The following is a 20,479-nucleotide window of genomic DNA, read 5'->3' as shown; positions in this document are numbered from 1 at the left end:
TATTTCCAACTTCCTTTTACAAAGCTAGTGTTACCCTAATTAAAAAAAACTGCATAAAGCCCCAATTAAAACAATTATAGGCCAATATTTCTGATGAACAAAGATGAAATTTTTTTTTCAAAGAAATACTTCCAAACTGAATTCAAGAACACATAAAAGTTACTATCCACCTTTAAAAAGTTGGCTTCATCCCAGAGATGCAAGGATGTTTCAAGACACATAAGCAATAAATGCAATCTACCTCATAGATCAACTAAATGCACACAACACAGAATATTATTGATAGATGTAGAAAAGGGATTTGACAAATCTAGTATCCACTCATGCCAAAGTCCCAGAGAATAAAGGAATACAATATAATAAAAACACTATATAGGAAATCTCCAGCCAGTATCATTCTAAATGGAGAAATATTCAAACCATTCCATCAACATCAGGAACATGTTAAGGATGTCCATTCTGCCTTCATGTTCAAAATATTAGTTAAAATCTTAGTTTAACTAATAAGATTAGTGAAGGAGATCAAGATCAAGCATATATTAATAGGAAAGGGAGGAGAGAAAGTATATTCCTTTGAAAATGATATGGTTCTATAGAGAAAATACTTTAGTAACTCCAGCAGAAATAGCATAAAACTGATAAAAAGCATTCAGCAAAGAAGTCCATTACAAAAACAGTGTGAAGAACTTGCTAGCTTTCCTATACATGAGTATTATTGGCCAGTGAGATTCCATAGACCCTCAAACAGTACAGGGTATTGACAATGAGTTTGGTTACCCTATAGAACTTGAAAGCAGTCCATATTGCAAAATATATTTGAGTCAGAGAACAAAGAGAAGTCAAGCTGATACTGACCTGTAAGTTTCATCCCTGATGGCTAGATTTCATAGTGAGGGAAGGTGTTATGCTTACTACCGGACAAGAAAAGTAATCATCAGTCCTACGCAGCCATGGCAACTGCAAAATACAATGACGGCTGTGCTGACAATGCACACCCACTGGTGCATTAGTGTCATGAGCGTCACTGAAGTCCCAACCTAATTCTGTTTGATCTTAAGGCACAGTCTTCAAAATAAAATGTACAGCTAGAACCAATATCAGAAGAGGAACTTTTTGTTTAACAGATCATAAGGCCAGGGAGGGAACCTACTACAATCATTCCTCTCAATGAATATAATATTGGACTCTTAGTGACATTTCATCATACCCATAGATAAAGGCACCTCTCAGCACTTATCGAAGAAGAGACTATTTGCAGTAGATGGTAATCAATACAGAGATCCATAACTAGCCAAAGTGCAGTGACTAAGAGACTGCAGGAAGTTCAGCCCTAAGGGCAACATGTCCCCACCCCCACGATCTTACACACACACACACACACACACACACACACACATTTATCCCCATCTCTTCTACTTTCTGAAGGACCGTTATGGAAGAGTGTAACTAGAGTTTTCCTGCCTTGCCCACAGTCAGGACAAATCTTTGTCTCCTTCCAGTCCCCCAGCCGCTCAGACCCAACCAAGTAAACACAGAGACTTATTTTGCTTACAAACTGTATGGCCATGGCAGGCTTCTTGCTAACTGTTCTTATAGCTTAAATTAATCAATTTCCATAAATCTATACCTTGCCACATGGCTCATGGCTTACCAGCATCTTCACATGCTGCTTGTCATGGCAGAGGCTGACAGTGACTCCTTCTGCCTTCCTGTTCTTTCTTTTCTCCTCTCTGTTAGTCCCACCTATACTTCCTGCCTAACCACTGGCCAATTAGTGTTTTATTTATTGACCAATCAGAGCAATTTGACATACAGACCATCCCAATGCAGAAGAGGAAAGTTTAAGAGCCAGATATAGTAGATACCTACAAGGAAACTGTCTTCTGACCACAATAAGACAACTGCACACACAAACTCACAATAGCTATAATAGTATATACAAGACCCATGAAAGCCCAAGGCAGACAGAATCCCACCATTTGGAGTGAGAAGTCTGGCATGAAGTTCCACCTCATATATTAGAAAATATTGGCAATTGCTAACTGCTAAGAGATGGAGAGGCAATTGCTCTAAATTCAGGGTAACTCCTCATATGTTGACACCATTACTGTGGGAATGCACCTATTCAAGAATATTTGGGCAGCACAATTGGCCTATATGGGTTTGGGATAAACACAAATTGGGTAGAAAGAGGAAGGGGAACTCCATCTAGAAAAGTTGGGGAGGAAAAGCATAATCAAAACTCACTGTAAAATCTCTAAAACTGAAGGCAACATGCACTTCAGATACAGGACTAATAATATATGAGCAATATTTGATCTTAAAGCCTCTTCCCTGAAACTAGCTTCCATAGTACCAGAAGGGATATGTGCAGGCTGTTAATGAAGGAAAGCAACCAACCGTGCTACCTAGCCCCAGAGTCTATGAAACACAATAATGAGCAGCATATCAAGACATGTATAAAAGTTCAGTAGTGGCACTCACATCCTGGTGGTAACCAATAGCTGTGTAATTGGACTTCAGGCCCACTCAGCAAGCTAAAAATCATGATAGTACTAGAAACCTACCCAGCAAACTAGGCTTTGTGAGGTCATAGATCATAGAGTAGAAACCATTACTGCTACTTTCCTATACTAGTATAGCTAATCTTACCCTCTAAAAACATATCATTATACCCACCAATAAGTGTAGCTCCCACGCCTCATTAAAGAAGCTTCTTTTTGCAACTGAGACTATTGCAGTAAACTATGGTTGGCCAAATGCAGAGAAAAACTGATTGTGTTGTATTTGGCCCCAATGAGTTCATCTATAACATGACTCCTACACCTAAGGCCCTGGAGCCTCACAGAAGAGGTGGCAGAAAGATTGTAAGAGCCGGAGAACCAAGATATCCGCAATGAGATCATATTTTATTTTTATTTTTATTTTTTTAGAAATGTCAAGAAAGTTATTCTCACAATACCTCAACAAGATGGCTGCCTAAATAAGGCCTGAATGAGTACCACACAAACATACATGCTAACATATGAAGGGGAAATTTTTCAACCACTAGACCAAGTGCCTCAGGAAACAATGATGAAAACTAGAGAATTAATCTTCCTCAGGGAGGATAAGCCCACTGAATAATTATCCAAATCCATGTGATCAACTCGTAAATCAATATCAATATAAGCAACCTTAAATGGACTCAGAAGGCTGCATTTATAACAATTACAATAACAGTAAAAGTAAAGAGAATCCATAAATTTGAGAGTAAGACAGAAAAGGAAGGGTCGAAAGAGTAAAACTATGATGTGATTGTATTTTAATTTAAAAAAGGAGAGAGTCATGCTCTGTAACATCACACACATCATCTACTGATTCTCTTTCTATGGCTTTCCTTTAAGTGTTTGAAGTTTATTCAGCACATGTTTGAATTATATTTTTAATTAGCATATAAGCTAACACATTTTCTTATAGTGAAAGGACCACGCAGATGCCATAACAGGCTGCTCAGTCTTCTCTCATAGATCAGGCCTCAATTTCAGTTTCCTGAGACTTGAGCAATCAGTTTCTGAGAGGGCCATGAACAAAAGACATAGACCTTGCAGTACCTCTCAGCCTGGGACTTGTCCAGGCCTGCCCAAAAGTGATCACTGTAACCACCAACCAGTAAATTCAAATGTTACACACCCTCACCCAATCACATGACGCAAAGGCTTGTACCACCCTGCTTGTGGTTTTTTCCCTTTAAAAACCCCTCACCCTGAGAGCTCAGGGCCGTCCTCCTCCACATGCTGTGTTGAGTGTTGGACACGGACCAAGCCCAGGCTTGCTTAATATCAATAAACCCCTGTGTGTTTTGCATCGGATATCGGCTCTGTGGTGGTCTTGCTCAGAGCTCGCAACAATAGCGTTTTCTTACCTCCTGAGTTTTAGTCAATCCTCTTCAAACCCATCCACCTGGGAATCTCCCTGCCCTCCTCATAATTTTACTTCTTTCTCCATCGTCTGCTTTCTACCCTTATGTCACGTATGTTCTAGAACGCTCTCCATGCTCCTCTAATGTCTTTGTTCCCTCTCATGGGCCCCTTTCTAGTTTTCTGACCTCTACCCACACTCATACCCAAATACACACATTGAACAGTTAGAGGCTAGTGCCTGCTTATGGGAGAGAAGATGCGTGTTTCTCTTTCTGTATCTAGGTTATTTCATATCATATATTTTACACTTATATCCATTTTCATAATTTGAATTTTCTTTATGGCTAACTAAAATTTTATTTTATATGTGTAAAAATTGGTGAGGGTTCTTGGTTGAAATCATATTTATTATTGATGTCTATTTAGAGAAATCATATCAATAAATAGTAGTTATTACATTTTTCATTTATTAATGTGATATGTAAATAATTGTGGCTACTCTGGAGTATTGTTGTATCATGCATGAGATTTGCTGACACAAACCTAGAACTGCTCAAGTTCTTCCTGCAACACCTTGCTTTTATTCTGCTCATGAGACACAGTAGCACCTCTAACCTAAAGTTTCTCCTTTCAAAGGACCTTCAATAAGTTTTGAAGAAACATATTTAAAATAGGATTCTTTTTTGGACAAATGTTCTCTCATTTATTATATTAATAAAAAAACCTTTGGTTTTGATTCTTTCTCTATTTTATGTGTGAGATTATATTGACAGCATCCTCCATCTCCTTTCTTCCCTCCAAAACTTCACATATCCACACTTTCCTTCAAATCCACGGCATCATTTTCACTAATGGTTATTTTATGCATATGTGCTTTTCATTAATTTATGACATAAAACCACGTAGCTTCATCATTTTTATAACATGTAATTGGGTGTTATAAAAGACAAGTGAAGAGAGCTGACCTTTCACTTTCTCTTAGTCTCTTCTCATCTGTGTAGCTGACTTCCACCCGCCTCGCTACCTTTACATTGGAATGTTTGCCCACATCAGACTCCATAGGAAATCATTTCCAATCACATCTGCACACTTCCTGAGGTAGATGCTGGCAAATGCACTTCCAGGACAGAAATAGGCTTTCCCCCCAAATCATCTACCTTTACTTTGATTTAAACTATGGGACACTATATGTTTTGTTTTCTAATTGCAAACATCACTTCTGCTTTTCTAAAAGCTTAAATAAATCTATAGTTTGTACTTTAAGTAAATGGTATTATTTTAAATAATTACTTTGTAATTAATGTCTCTGAAAATATTGTCCAGTCCTCAATAGACCTCAGCTCACCATGAAGGATCAACTTTGTTTTTCCTCTCTTTCCTTCTATTACTTCTGCTGTGACTGACAGAAAACCAGAAGGAAGAGAATAAGGAGAGAAAGTGTGATTAAGTCTTCATGTGATTTCTCTTAGCTGAAGCCAAAGAGCTCAGTTGAGACAGAGATTTCATATGTACAATGTCACCACCAATTAACTGAACCTGACTGTCAAGTGTCTCATTTCAATGAGGTGGAATGGAAATTATGCAGTTTGAGCACTGGGACAATCTCTCTTGACATTTGTTTCATGGTAGACAATTTTGTCATTCCTTGAGGAAAAAGGGGTTGTGTTAAAATACCTTTTATTCATAAGATGGGGGATTATGGGTATATTTGCACAGAGATGTTTTGAATTTCTTAAGAAATAGATGTTATATATAAAAGATAATTTTGTTTGGTTTGATATTTATGAATTTTTGAAGTGATTTTGTAAATAATGAATTTCCCAAACAGGTAAAGCTTGAATCTAAGGAATACATATTTTAATACAAATGTGTAACAAAATAGTAGAAAAATGAGGCAGATATTATATAGATATAAAGTTATATCATTTGCATTCTCAAATTAGATATAGAAAAAATATAAAGCTTCATTTGAAATTTTAGTCTATTTGATGGAAATATAATTGAACAATTTCTCTCCAAGGTGTGACACTGGAAAGAATAAGCAATGAGTGTTGCTGGAATTCACATCTAAGCATGTAGGCAGGCTGTGACACTGTATGTTAGTGGATTGTTCCCACAGTGACTGAAAATCTTTTAGGTGTCATTTCACAAATAAATTCACTGCCAATTTATTCTCAGCACAATTAAATGAGTAGTTGTTAAATATTCTTCCTGATGGGAATGTCTTCAGTAAGAGTACTGTCATAAGAGATACTCCTATTAAGAGAGTGAAGAAAACTCCATCAAGATTCAGTACATCAGTGAAAAGATATTTAGGGTTATTTTAAAGATCTTTCCAGAGAAGCAGCTTATAGCATTTTATTAGAATCTGAGGCCTCTACCCTGTGTAAATGGACATTTCCCGATTGTTCACTCCCTGTCCCGGCAGTTGCTTCCAAATTACCACCTAGAGGCTTATATTAATTATAAATGATCAGCCAAAAGCTCAGGCTTCTTACTATCTATCTCTTACATTTTAAGATTACCCATGTTCCTGATTCATGGTCTGACACATGGCAGTACCTTTATTAGAATAGCATGTTTACCTCCTGCTCCCTCTGTGTACAGCTGGCAACTCCTGACTCTGTCCTTCTTCTTCCCATCATCCTTAGTTTGGTCACCCTGCCAATACTTCCTGCCGGGCTACTGGCTAATCAGCATTTAACTAAACCAATTAGAGTGACAAATCTTTACATTTACAAGAGGATTATTCCACAGTAAGCTTGTAGCTCATGCTGACCCTTGTTCTGTCTAGTGTTGGTGGTGAGGAAGGAGATGATAAAATTGCCAGGTTCATATTTTCACCAAAGATAAAAGAATTGAGATTTTATTATGTAGTTAGAAACACTCCACCATCATGTGAAGATGAGTCGCTTGTTCTGGACAAAGAAAAGTTCAACTATGAGCCTGATTTTGTTGAATTTAACACACCCCTGCTGTGTTTGACTGATAGAATCAACACATCAGTCAAGTGTAGAAGTAACTGTCTTGTTCAATAAGAAACACAGAGCCAATGCAGAGATGAAAGCCCAAGAGGTCAGAGCAAAGCTAAGAGCTAAAACCTTACCCTTCACTGCTGCTGCTGTCCTCCTCAGTCAAGAGACCTACATCCTGTGTATCTGTCTTTATATAGACGTTCTGTTCTGCCTTCTCATTGGTTGTAAACCCAACCACATGACCTCCTCATCACTGCCATTCTATACAGACCTCGAGGTCTTCTATGGTTGGTATTAAGATTAAAGGTGTGTGTCTCCATGCTGGCTGTATCCTTGAACACACAGAGATCTGCCTCTCAAGTGCTGGGATTAAAGGCGTGCACCACCACCACAGCTTCTGCTGTGGCTTGCTATTAGCCCTGACCCCCAGGCAACTTTATTTATTAACATACAAATAAAATCAGATTTTAGTACAAATAAAATATCAATATAGTCAAGTCTCAAGTGACAATGGCTTCAGAACAAAATCAAAACAACAGCAAACAACAATAACAATACCCTGACCGCATTCTCACCCTCCCTCACAGAGGGGTGTTGTCTCATCATTAACATGATATGCTAGCTGGTTTTCCTTTGAGAAAACTAAATCTACCTTTATCTGAATTAAAGGCGCCTTGAATACAATAGACATACCTCCCCTTCTGTAATGGAGCACAAATGGGACAACATATTCTCTTTGAAACCATCTCTCAGACAATGGCATTATTGAGTTTTTGGATATTTGGCCCCAAAGACAATGTATGGGTATTACAATAATTCCATAGGAAAAGAGAGAATATGAGAGGAAACATCCAATTGACTACTCTTTAAAAGAATGAAGTTCCACTAATTGATTATCTCCAGTAGTTCACACTTTAGAGTTAATATATTTCTATTATACATTGATATAGTCAATATTATTATCTTAATATAATAACAAATATGTAATAATGTACAAGGTAACATAATATATAGCTAACTTATTTATTACCTAAGAGGTAAATTTTGTATTTACAAAAGAAAGGACAAATGGAAGCTTTATTTTCAAGTGCTATATGGAAATGAGTAACTGTTTTAGTAAATTGGCATTCTTATGTATCTATGTCCTTTCTGAGAACATATGCATCTTTATACAAGTATCATTACAGGAATTCATGATCACAGACACTATGTCATTACATGTACAATGTAAAATTTTTTAATTCTAAAGGTTGTTGCCAGATCTTAAGATGAATATATCACGTCATTTTATATGTCTACCAACAACCTATAAGAATGAGGATATTCTCCCACTGATCAAGACATTTCAAAAATTGGAGTTTTGAAAACTTTTACATCTCTTTAATTTTGCTTTGCATATATTTTGTAATTTTGAGGTTTTCTTTTGTATGGTTATTAGAAATCTATTAGCTGATTTTTAAATTTAATATTGTGTGTTTGTGAGAATAGTTGTATGCATTTCATGTGTGGTATTGGAGGTGAATTTGTGGGAGTCAGTTCTCTTCTTCTATCATGAGTTCTGGAGATCATACTCAGTCATCGGGCAGGAACATTAAACACCTGAACACACTAAGCTATTCACTGGCTTTTTTAAATTTTATTTTTTATTTTTTTTATTTTTAATAGATTCAGACACTTAAGTGTATGTGGGTCATCATAAATACTCAGGAATTTGATGTATAGACTTTGTTATGAACCATAAGGATATACTTATCAGGGAATAAAGAATCTTGCTGTTCTGTGACTAATAATTATAATAGAAGGATTGAGTATTATTTTCCATACATATTCTAGTAGACTGGCAAAATTAGAGTACAAACATAAAATATTGTGGACACAAGAGTAAAGATTTTGTTGAAAATTGTACTTTAGTTTTTGTAGACAATCTTGTTCTAATGGAGGAAGTACAATTTTCAAGGATGATTACTAAGTTGAGACAGGCCTTGGATACTTAGTAAGATCCTTTCTGGAACAATAAGAAAAGCACTAAAAATAAGTGCAAAAGACAAGTGCAGCAAAACTATGTGAGATGGGTTGAACATGAGATGGAGATAGGGAACAAAGCTATATAAATTAATAAAATTATAAATTAATAAATTTATTTATAAATTGATGATAATTTATAAATTAATTAAACTAATAAATTAATAATATTAATTATAAATTAATAAAACTGAAGTAGTTGAAGGACTGGGCATCAAGCATAATCATTTGTGATGTGGAAAGGCAAGAGGCAAAGGTGTTGAAAATTCTAACCCAAAGAAGAATAGCAGGTTTCATGTATAGAGCCTGTAATTGGCCTAAAGAAAAGATTAGTTGAGGCTTTTAAAAGTATGTGAGATGATATTTTTAATGTTAATAGAATTAAAAAATTCAGGAAGTGAGAATGAAAGATGGATGATTCAAAATGAATCTATACATTTGACTCAGCGACATTTAATAAGAATTTTTGCTCTTAAGCATCCAGATTCAATTTAAAGAACCATAAACAAACATTGAAAGATGAACATTGAAAGAATCCAATCCCAGAATTGATGTTCCTTCCTAAAATATATCCCAGAAAGTTATCTAAAATGGAACTTACTGCCAAGCCTGGAAACACAAATTCAATTCCTATGTTCCACATGATAGAAGAATAATTAACTTATAATCAAGTTATCCTCTAATCTCTACACATACACTATGGCATACATACATACACACATATAAATACATACATACTTGTAATAAAAATTAAGAGGGAATTTTAAGTGTACACAGACAGAAAAATTATAACAGTGCTGGCATGCAGTATTCAGCTTAGTGTGAATGCACAGATCCTTTCTCTTATACACAAACATATATCTAATAATATGGATCTCATCCATCATATCTCATCACTGTTGTTTTATCCAACTCTTAATATAATATGGGGAGTTTAGTGTCCATTCATCAAGTTGCATTAGCATTGTTGTCTGTCACTATTATATTACAATAATACAATACGGTTCTCAGTATATACCATCCAAGATCACCTTGAATGGCAGCATTAATATGAGGAAGGTTTCAAGTGCATTCCATGCAGCTTGTGAATCTTTTATGGGCCAAGATGTAATAAGAAACTCAGAAATATCCATTGAGACTGTAAGAAAATCTGTGAGGGAACATTATGAATTTGCTATTTTGGGCACTCTGATGGCATTTCCATAGAGGCAGGGCACGCACAAGCCTGATAATTTACTTTAAGGGTTAATGACATTTCCTACCCCAAATCTCATATAAGGAGATATAATTCTACCCAAGAAAAAAGGCAGGTCATGCATTGACTGTCTCAGAGTCTATTTGTTTTTTTCTTGTCTATTTACCACGAAGGAAATTAAAATCCAGCTCAGGAGATAAAAAAGGGGAGACTCATTGTCAAAATTTACTTCATATTAGAAAACCCAGCAAGCCCAGATACAGTCAAACTAGAAAAACATGATATTATTAAGGGTCTGTAACTTATGTGGAAAGATATAAGACAATAAAATAGATGGTCCATATTGCATGTATTGAAAGACATATCTTTCAGATGAGAAATCAAAATTTACCCAAGAGAATAATCTGGTTGCAAGAAAGCCAAATGAAGAGTTACAACAAGAAATAGTGGCATCATGCTCATGTCTCTGTGCACTCCTGTGATCTCTGAATGTCTGTGTGTTTGTGCACGAAGTCTGTGTGTTTGAGATCTCTGTGTGTCTCTGAGCCTTTGTGTATCTGTGATTTTTAAGAATGTGTATGGGTTTGTGTGTGTGTTCATGTGGTCTGTATGTATGTGTGCATGTGTCTATGGGTGTGTGTGGTTTGTGTTTATGAATGTCTATGTGTGTTAGTAAGTATGTATGTGTGCCCTTTTCTATCCTTGATCAAATTAGGCAACCACTATTCCTCTGAGCTACAACATACTCCCTGATTTTGATATTTGAAGTTTGTAATGAGGAAGCCTTGAAACTGGTTCTAAGGTATGACCAGTGAACTATAAACAGTAATTGTAGATGATTAGAAAAAATAGAAGTGTATTTTCATTTTTGAAAAAGATCTTGTAGAAGTCTTTTAAACTTATTTGAAATTAGTTATTTGTGTGGTATAATTTAGCTAACTTGCCATTTTGTTTATTAATATGTGATTTTCCTTGAAGTTAGAACAGGATATATGGATTAATAGGAACAGAATAATGATTGGTAAGGTTATACATCAGATTACCTTATAGTGATAATGAAAAAAATAAGGTTTATAAATTTGGAAGTTTAAACGCACTGGTTAAATCACCTGTTTGAAATGCCCAGGACACACACACACACACACACACACACACACACACACACACACACACACACGGAAGAGGGATATATGCTGTCAGAATTTGGAACTACTTGTGCATATCTAATGACAAACATAAAACACTAATTGGGAAATGTTCTCCACAAATAAATGAATGAATGAATGAATGAATGAATGAATGAATAAAAGAATGAATGACAAAAACCAGAAAGGAACAATGCCAAGAAAGAAAGAACACATGTTATCCTCTGAAATGCTGACAGAGCATACCATGCTGACCACATGATAACCAATTTATGAGGTAAATTATGATTGTTAACACCAAGTTTCCAATTTAGTGACAACTGTAGTTATAAGTTACACTCAGCCGAATAGAAAGAGAATAAAGCAAAACATTCCAAGCAGAGGTCAAGAATGTTGGCCTCCTCCTAGCCACCCTGCAGTAACATAGCTACTGATGTGGAGTGGAACCCACAGCCATTTGCAAAGGCAGTGCCCTGCAATCTACATATTGCACATGCAGACTTAGCACCAAGATTTTTTCCAAGCAAGGCACATAAAATACAAGACACATTCCTAATACCATAGTGTAAAACACTAACAAATCTCCAAATTTCATTTTGCCATTTTGAATTTTGACCTGAGCCGAAAAGTTTGAAAAAGTTTCCTGTTAGTGGACCCAATATTACTTATAGTACAAAAGGTTTCATTGTGTTTTTGACAGGTATTTGAAACAAAACTTCAAAAAATAGTTCTGTAGTTTTCATTACCTGGCCCACTGGGTAGAATATCGTTTCCAATATTAGAAAATGTGACTTACCTAATCCAGCTCTGGATTATGAAAAACATGTTCAGTCAAAAAAAGAAGAATTCCACAAGGTTGAACTTGTTCTGGGGGTAGATGGTTTTCAGCAAAGCTGCTTCAAGGAGATCTTTCACAAGGTAGTAGATGTGCTATATGAGGAATTCACTTATGTCTTCATGTAAAATTTGAAATATTGCTCTTGATTGTAGAGGACAAAGGATTAACTCATGTTTCCAGTATCTGTGGAAAGAGAGAGAGAGAGAGAGAGAGAGAGAGAGAGAGAGAGAGAGAGAGAGAGAGAAGAGAAGAGGAGAGGAGAGGATAAGGGCTCTCTCTCTCTCTCTCTCTCTCTCTCTCTCTTTTCCTTCCCTCTCCAAAAATGTTTCTTTATCTTCTTCTGCCCTGGTTTTCTTTCTCAGACAAGGTCTCATCCTGTAGTCCACAGTACAATGCAACCCCTTGCATCAGCCTTTCAAAAGCACACCATTTTGTTTCCTCATAATTATCATTTTAAGAATTGTAAGGTGATAGTTAATTGTAGCTCTCCTTTCCCTCCGCTGATGGCTAGTAATGTCTGAGATTTCACTGTGTTATTGACGGCCCTATAATTCTTCCTATTGAAAACAGTCCTTACTTTGGATTTTCCCACTCTGCCCATTGTACAATGTTCTTCTCCCTGTCCTTCTGGGTGTCCTATCTGTGGGCTGTGGCATCCTCTCCTCTACTCTTGCCACTATTCTGCCAGGCAGCTGTTCTAGTTTATCTATGGAACATTTCATTTTTTCAATCTTCCCACATTTTCTCCAGCACTGTCAAACAATTTGGTGCTTAAATTGCCACATTTCAGAGTCTGAAATAGGTTTGTTTCTTGTGTTGACCTTGGGTACAATATGTGGAGATAAAAGCATAAACGAAAACAGGAGAAAATGTGATCGCTATTGCCTTTTTGTCTTAAACTGTTGTGATTTATTACAGAACCATTGTGACATTCTAGCCATGGATGCGTTTAGATGACACCAAATGGCAAGAACTATGTTGCTTTCACATTTAAATGTCAAAGTACATAGAATTCTCACAAGATGTATCTCAGTTGCAAATTACCTCCACACTGTATATATCTTACAATACAGGTGGGACTTTCACCTTTTTTTTCTTTTCTTTTTGATGCTTTCCCTTATGCACTGGGTGCTTTTCGTTGAGTAGCGATATCTTTATTCTGCCATGGATTTTTACAGCAAACAAAATAAAACACAGCCTGGCCAGGTTCAGTCACACAGGCTTGTAAACACTCCACTGTGGAGACAATCGAGGACGGCGACTAATCAGAGGAACCCGTCTCTTAAAATTAAATAGAGGAAAGAAGGGAAAAATGAAAGGAATATATGAAGGCTAAACTACCATACCATAATATGTTTATCTGTCTCAGCTCAGACAATGAACCTCATTAGTTCCTTAGAAAGGTTAAAAAGGGTTTATGTAAATAATCCCATAGTCTAGACAGTGAACTGTTAAAGCTTAAGGCCTTAAATGTTCAGCTATTCAAGACAAAAAAAACTGTTGTATTTAAGTAGTAGTTTCTCATTATATTTGGTTGATATCTAATTGACATCTCCTCTGTGAAACAAAACAAAACAGAACAAAAAAAAAAAAACAAAAAAAAACATGACTTTCCTGTAGGAACTGTTGTGATTCTATGTTCTTCTATTGAAAAGTGCAGAAATCAGGGAAATTAACCTCCTACTTCACTTATTCACACCACATCAATCCTTGAATACTTGCTATATGTCAGTCTTTTCTTTTTTTTTTTTTCCTTTTATTTTATTTTACAATACCATTCAGTTCTACATATCAGCCACGGATTCCCTTGTTCTCTCCCCTCCTGCCCCTCTCTCCTTCCCCCCAGCCCACCCCCCATTCCCATCTCCTCCAGGGCAAAGCCTTCCCTGAGGGAGAACTGAGATCAACCTGGTAGACTCAGTCCAGGCAGTTCTAGTCCCCTCCTCCCAGACTAGCCAAGAGTCCCTGCATAAGCCCCAGGGTTCAAACAGCCAATCATGCAATGAGCACAGGACCTGGTACCACTTCCTGGATGCCTCCCAAACAGATCAAGCCAATCAACTGTCTCACCTATTCAGAGGGCCTGATCCAGTTGGGGGCCCCTCAGCCTTTGGTTCATAGTTCATGTGTATCTATTCATTTGGCTATTTGTCCCTGTGCTTTATCCAACCTTGGTTTCACAATTCTCGCTCATATAAACCCACCTCTTTCTCACTAATTAGACTCCTAGAGCTCCACCTGGGGCCTAGCCATGGAGCTCTGCATCCAGATCCCTCAGTTGTTGGATGGGGTAACCCAGACTCAGAAAGACAAATATAGTATGTACTCACTCATAAGAGGATACTAGATGTGGAACAAGGATGACTGGACTGCTACTCACATCACCAGGGAGGCTACCTGGAAAACAGGACCCCAAGAAAGACACGGTGATTGTCTAATGATGGAGAAATGGCTGAGATCTACATGAACAACCCAGACATGAGTGGGAGTAATGAAGGGCAAGGGTCGAGGGAAAGAGAGCTTGGGTGAGCGGGAAATCCCAGCTGGGTCAAGAACAGAGAGGGAGAACAAGGAATAGGAGACCAGGGTAAATGAAGACCACATGAGAAAAGGAAGAAACAAAGTACTAGAGAGGCCCACAGAAATCCACAAAGATACCCCCACAATAGACTGCTGGAAATGGTCGAGAGACAGCCGGGACTGACCTACTCTGGTGATGGGATGGCCCAACACCCTAATAGTCATGCCAGTCTTTTCAACAGTGAGTAAAATAGAAAAAAAAATCCTGAAATCACTAGCACATACATACAAAAACACAATTCAAAAGAAAAGAAAAGAATCTAATATTTTTGCAAATTTATTATGAAATAATTTAGAGTTGGCAAAGAAAAAAAAACATCTGGAAGAACTAAAAAAAAATACACATTCAAACACAATCCGTCTTAATGGAAATCATTAACTTTTCAGTTAACTTGCTACTGCTGACCATGCTTTCTACATACAGAACTTGACTCTTATTAGCTGAATTATGAGAGATGAGTAATAACTACATATCATCTTGGTTAGTGATTTTATTGCTATTTATCTATAATATATACCATGATACATATGCGTGATATTAGAGAACATGCCGCACTATAAAGATTGATTCAAAATTAAATTTTCATTGCCACACATAATCAAATTAAATATATATTAGTTTTCCTACTGAGATAAAGTTTCCCCATCAACTAACTGGCTCATGTGATTCCTTCTTCAATATTCATTGCACACTGCTGTAAAAAAGAAAAAAATTCTTTGCTCATTGTTTGACACTGTGATCGGTTTGTTCCTTGTTCACTGGTGGAATCTGCTTGTAACTATCTCATCTTCTGTCTGTTTAAACTGTATACATTTAATATTTTGCTATTTCACCAAAATTAAATATTCATTTATTTCATTGCAATTTACTTATTAAACATAATATAATAATTTTTAATATAATATAATAATTTTTAGATATTAAAACTTAAAGCTACTATAATATTTGGAATTGTTTTAGCATTCATCATCTCATAGTTCTGCATATGTGATTTATTCATGACTGGTGTGTTTTTTAAATCTAGTTCAATAATTGCAGTAGAAAAACTTAGCATATTATACATAATTTTAGGAATTTTACAATATTGATTGTTTAAAGTGTAATTGATTCAAAATAAATAAATGTCAGTAAAACAAATAATCTAAGTTACTATTTAAGGTTCTAATTAATTCACTTATTGAGTTATTAATTTAAAAATAAATGCAAATTGAATACTAATTGCAAGAATATCAGCTAGTAGAAAAAATTATAAAAAGACACTGATTATTCCTGGGAGATTAGAAAAGGCAGATAGGCTAATTGAGAGCTGTATAAACTATATAGATTAGCAATTACAGTGTATTATTTAACATTCGGAGTATAGTGTAAGCTCAAGAACTGAAAATATAATGCTACATATAAAATTACAGTTAAGTTCATTACATTAAGAAGGGTAAAGTGGTTGGTATTTTCACAATGAAAATCTAGATTGGGTCATCTGGGAAGAGGAAACCTCAGTTGAAAAAATGTGTCCATCAGATGGCCCTGTTGACAAATCTGGAGAGCATCTTCTTGATTGATGATGGACATAAGAGGGCCCAGCCCAGAGGGAATGATACCTCCCAAGGCCAGGTGATCCTTGTGGTATAAGAGAGCAGGCTGAGTAAGCCACAAACAAAACAGTAAGCAGCATTCTTCCATGGCCTGTACATCAACTTCTGCCTTGATTTCCTACGCTGACTTCTCTGGACGGTGAACTACCAACTGTAAGATGAAATAAACCATCTCCTCTCTAACTTGCTTTTGGTCATAGTGTTTATTGCAACAATAGCATTCTAACTATGACCAAGGGATGAGATGTCTCTGATTGTTTTGTCAAGAATAAATGTATTTAGATTTGTTTCTTTTCAGCAAAGTAGAAATATTGAACAAAAATGTATTAAACTGCTAGCACAAAGAAACCTCTCTTATTTTGAAATTTGCATTCAGAGTACAGAGTATGAATCAAATTGGATTTCAGATTTGTGTCTCAACTGATGTACAAGATAGATTTAACTGATTTAACCAACTAGGTAATTATAGAAAGTCAAAGACACTTGCTGTTGATGCACCACATGTTTAAATTTCATATTGTAGTGCGCCTGTAAAATATTGCTACATTTCTGCATTTCTAGCTTTGTATTCTTGAATGCCCAATCACCTTGCTAAGTCTACGTTATTTTAAGATTAGTTGACCCCTGAGGCTGTATATATTTTTATGAGACTGTAGATTAGGAAAGAAGTAGCTAAACTTTCACAGCTTTTTCAAAATTGTGTCTGATACATCACAGAAGCAAACAGCACCACCCCCAAACTGGGAATACAGAGTCTGTATGTTTAAGCTGCTTTGATTGGGCTTTATTTCTTCATGGGGAAATAGTACAAAGTTGTATTCCTCTAAGAGAAAACAGAGAATGAGTTTTTTGGGACCAGTGTGCGGGTCTCTCTTCAAAAAATACTACATGTAACAAATCTACTTCATTCTACAAATAAGACCATCTGCCAAGTGTTGTAAACAGAAAGTCCCTTGAAGGGAACAAGGGACTTTCCTATCCTAGGCCTGAATATACCTGCCAAGGAAGGAAACTAAGGAAGCATCTCCCTCCTTGGCCTGTGAGTCCTCAGACAAGCTCATGGTCGTTAGGGTTGAGGGTATGTGATCAAGAGGTGTCCTGCAAACCCATGCTGACAGGCTTAGACTGCCAGCCTTGCTAGCCCCAGATTCATCAGACTCCACATTATTTTCAGACTGAAAAATACAGGGAATTTTGAAAAAGCACAGGTTTTCTGCATTTATCTGCTTTTTATCTTATGTTTTACACAGAGAACTGGTATTAAAGAAGAAAGCAGGTGAAGTCTCTTCTTTTTAATCTATGCTGATGACTGCAGTGTGGCCACAAACGTGCTGCTGTTGCTGCTGTACAGCACTTTGTTACCGCCAGGAAGATTCTCCCTGAGTGGTTTTATAGTTAATTATTATCCTCTTCCTACCTTAATTTGGATTCTTTGCTGCCACTCGACACCTTTTTCTGGCTTCCAATACCTGTCCAAACTAGGTCATAGCTTTATCACCTACACTGGAAAGATTTAGAAAAGAAACGCAGAACCATTTCTGTGCTGGTTTGACTCTCATTCCTTAGAAAACATTTCAGAGAGCATTAGATTTTATAATATCTCATTATATTACCTTGAAAATAGGAAATTTTAAGCAGAAGTTCAATGTTTTGACTAAATGCCAAGAGTGGATGTACTCTTAGAAACCCAGTGAGGTTAGTTTACACATCAACTAATTTGAAATGGATGAATAGGAAATCTCAAAACTTGAATAAACATTAGAAAAACTGTCAGTTACTGGCTTTGGGGATGTCATCAAACATTTGTTTAGTGTCTATGGTTAGAGCTAAAGTAAGTCTATAGAAGCTAAAAAGAAAGCACATGAAGAGAGAGTTTTACACTGCTTCTTTGTATTTTTTTATTTTTATCTTGTTTTATTTTCATTCTTAGTATTCAGCAATTCTGGGAATGAATTGGGCCCTGAATTCCATGGAATGATTTGCAAATCCATCAGTCTATATATTTATCTTGAGATTTTCTTTAGTAGCCAACTAAAGAATGAATAGTTATATTGTGAAATTATATTTAATCTTACTGGGTCTCCAGTTTCTCCTGTACTAAATATATAAATAAAGAGGAGAAAAGGATAAATATGGATAAAGAAACCATTTCTTTCCAAATGATTAATTGAATACAACCAATCACACTTATGGTTTGAATACAAAGTATTCTTTTATGACTATGGTCTTCTGCAGAGAGCAGAATGCCTTCTTTGATAAGAATGTAACCCAGCATTCATCAGACTGAGTCAGGAGTGTTGTAGAGTATTTCTTTATACTGTGTGAAGATATGTCACTGTGATTGGTTTAATAAAAAGGTAAATGGCCAATAGCTAGGCAGGATTTTGAGGACAGAAAACACTGGGAAGAAGAAGGGTGGAGTCTTGAGGAGCCACCAGGAATGCAGAGCAAGCAACATGGGTTTTTACAAAGTAAAGGTAATTGATCTATGAAAAAAGTATAGATTAAAATATATTGGTTAATTTAAGTTATAAGAACTAGTTAGAAACAATCCTATTCTATCAGTTGAGCTTTTTTTTTTTTTTTTTTTTTTTTGGTTTTTCAGACAGGGTTTCTCTGTGTAGCTTTGCGCCTTTCCTGGAACTCACTTGGTAGCCCAGGCTGGCCTCGAACTCACAGAGATCCGCCTGCCTCTGCCTCCCGAGTGCTGGGATTAAAGGCGTGCGCCACCACCGCCCAGCAAGCTTTTTTAATTAATAAAAAGTCTCCCTGTGACTATTTGGGAGCTCGCAGGTGGGCCAGAAAAATCTGCCTACACAGGAGGAAAGTCAGTTCAAGATGGCTGTGCCAGGGCTGGAGAGATGGCTCGGTACGAAGACTTGAGTTTGGGTCTCCAAACTTCTGTACAGTCAGACATGGCGGTGCACATCTGTAATCCCAGTAATTCTTTGGGTAAATGGAAGGTAGAAATGGGAGAATCCCTGGAATCTTAAGGGCCTGGTAGCCTGAAATGCACTGTAGGTGACCAGGAGACTCTTTCTCAAACAAGCTCAAGACATGGATCAACACCAAAAGTTGCCATTTTTCTTACCTCCATACCTGCTTCTCTCATCCCACAAACTAAGATCAGAAATAAATGGCTATGTAGTCTATTTAGTGAGCACCTCTAAAAAAAGAAGAAATATTAATAGGAATGACCCAAATTCTAGTTTAATAATTCAATTATAAATATGCAGACTGAATCCCTAGTATAGTATTTGGAATGCATCTTATAAATGCTTGTATTAGCTAGATATTACAAACAGATGATAAATAAATTATAAACCTTAGTGTGGAAAAAGCAGTTGTGATGTAGCTAGGAAGAATGAAAACATAAAAACATTTTAATTGAGACAATGAAAAAATTAAGACAATTGAGAAAAGAAGTTATGGAGGCAAGTCTGATCTACTGCAGTGGTGTGGCTAAACAAATAAGACAACATCTACAATGCCTAAGCATTATTACATCTCAGGTAAGCAAATTAGAGAAGAGCAATTGAGTGAACCAAACATCTACATTGTATGCTTCTTAAAAGTTAACCAAATTACATCTGTTTTCATCGATTATGGAAGATGAAAAAGATTCATTGGTCCAAGCCATAATGTTATACTCAAGAAAATGCAAAGAGCCTCACAATGTAGTTATTTCTGTGTGCTTTTAACTCAAGTCTCACCAGAGCCCTCTGGATTTGACCTAGTTTGTGTCCTGACCATGTAGAGTGTACTTAAGAAAAGAAACCCTGAGCTAAGGGCTCCTGAAGCTCTGATTATGGGCATTCATTATTCCTGCCTTTAATTTCAGAGGTAAATACTATATTGTCATGGCCAATGGACAAATGTGTACTTTATTTGACAAAGAACTGTCTCAGGATGTGGTTTAGGTAACTTTAAAAGATCCTTGGAATAAAAGAAGCTTATGGCTATTAGCAAGATATGTAGAAATGGCTAGAAATCCATAGATACATCTTCTAGTGAGTTGGAAGAACTTCTGACTTAACTATCCTAGAGAAATTGAAGGAAAACGGAACGTGGTAGGTACAGGACGAGTCACACACTGCACTATACACTCATACACTGTCCTTTAAGGCTAGGAGAAGAAATCATATTTATTGTCCTGACACAGTAAACCCAAGACTTTGCACATGATAGTCAAGTATTCTGTGACACAGCCACACTTATTTCCAGAAGAG

The sequence above is a fragment of the Peromyscus leucopus genome, chromosome 19 (genome assembly GCF_004664715.2).
Source record: "Peromyscus leucopus breed LL Stock chromosome 19, UCI_PerLeu_2.1, whole genome shotgun sequence".
NCBI lineage: Eukaryota > Metazoa > Chordata > Mammalia > Rodentia > Cricetidae > Peromyscus > Peromyscus leucopus.
Note: the sequence above shows the minus strand (reverse complement) of the source record.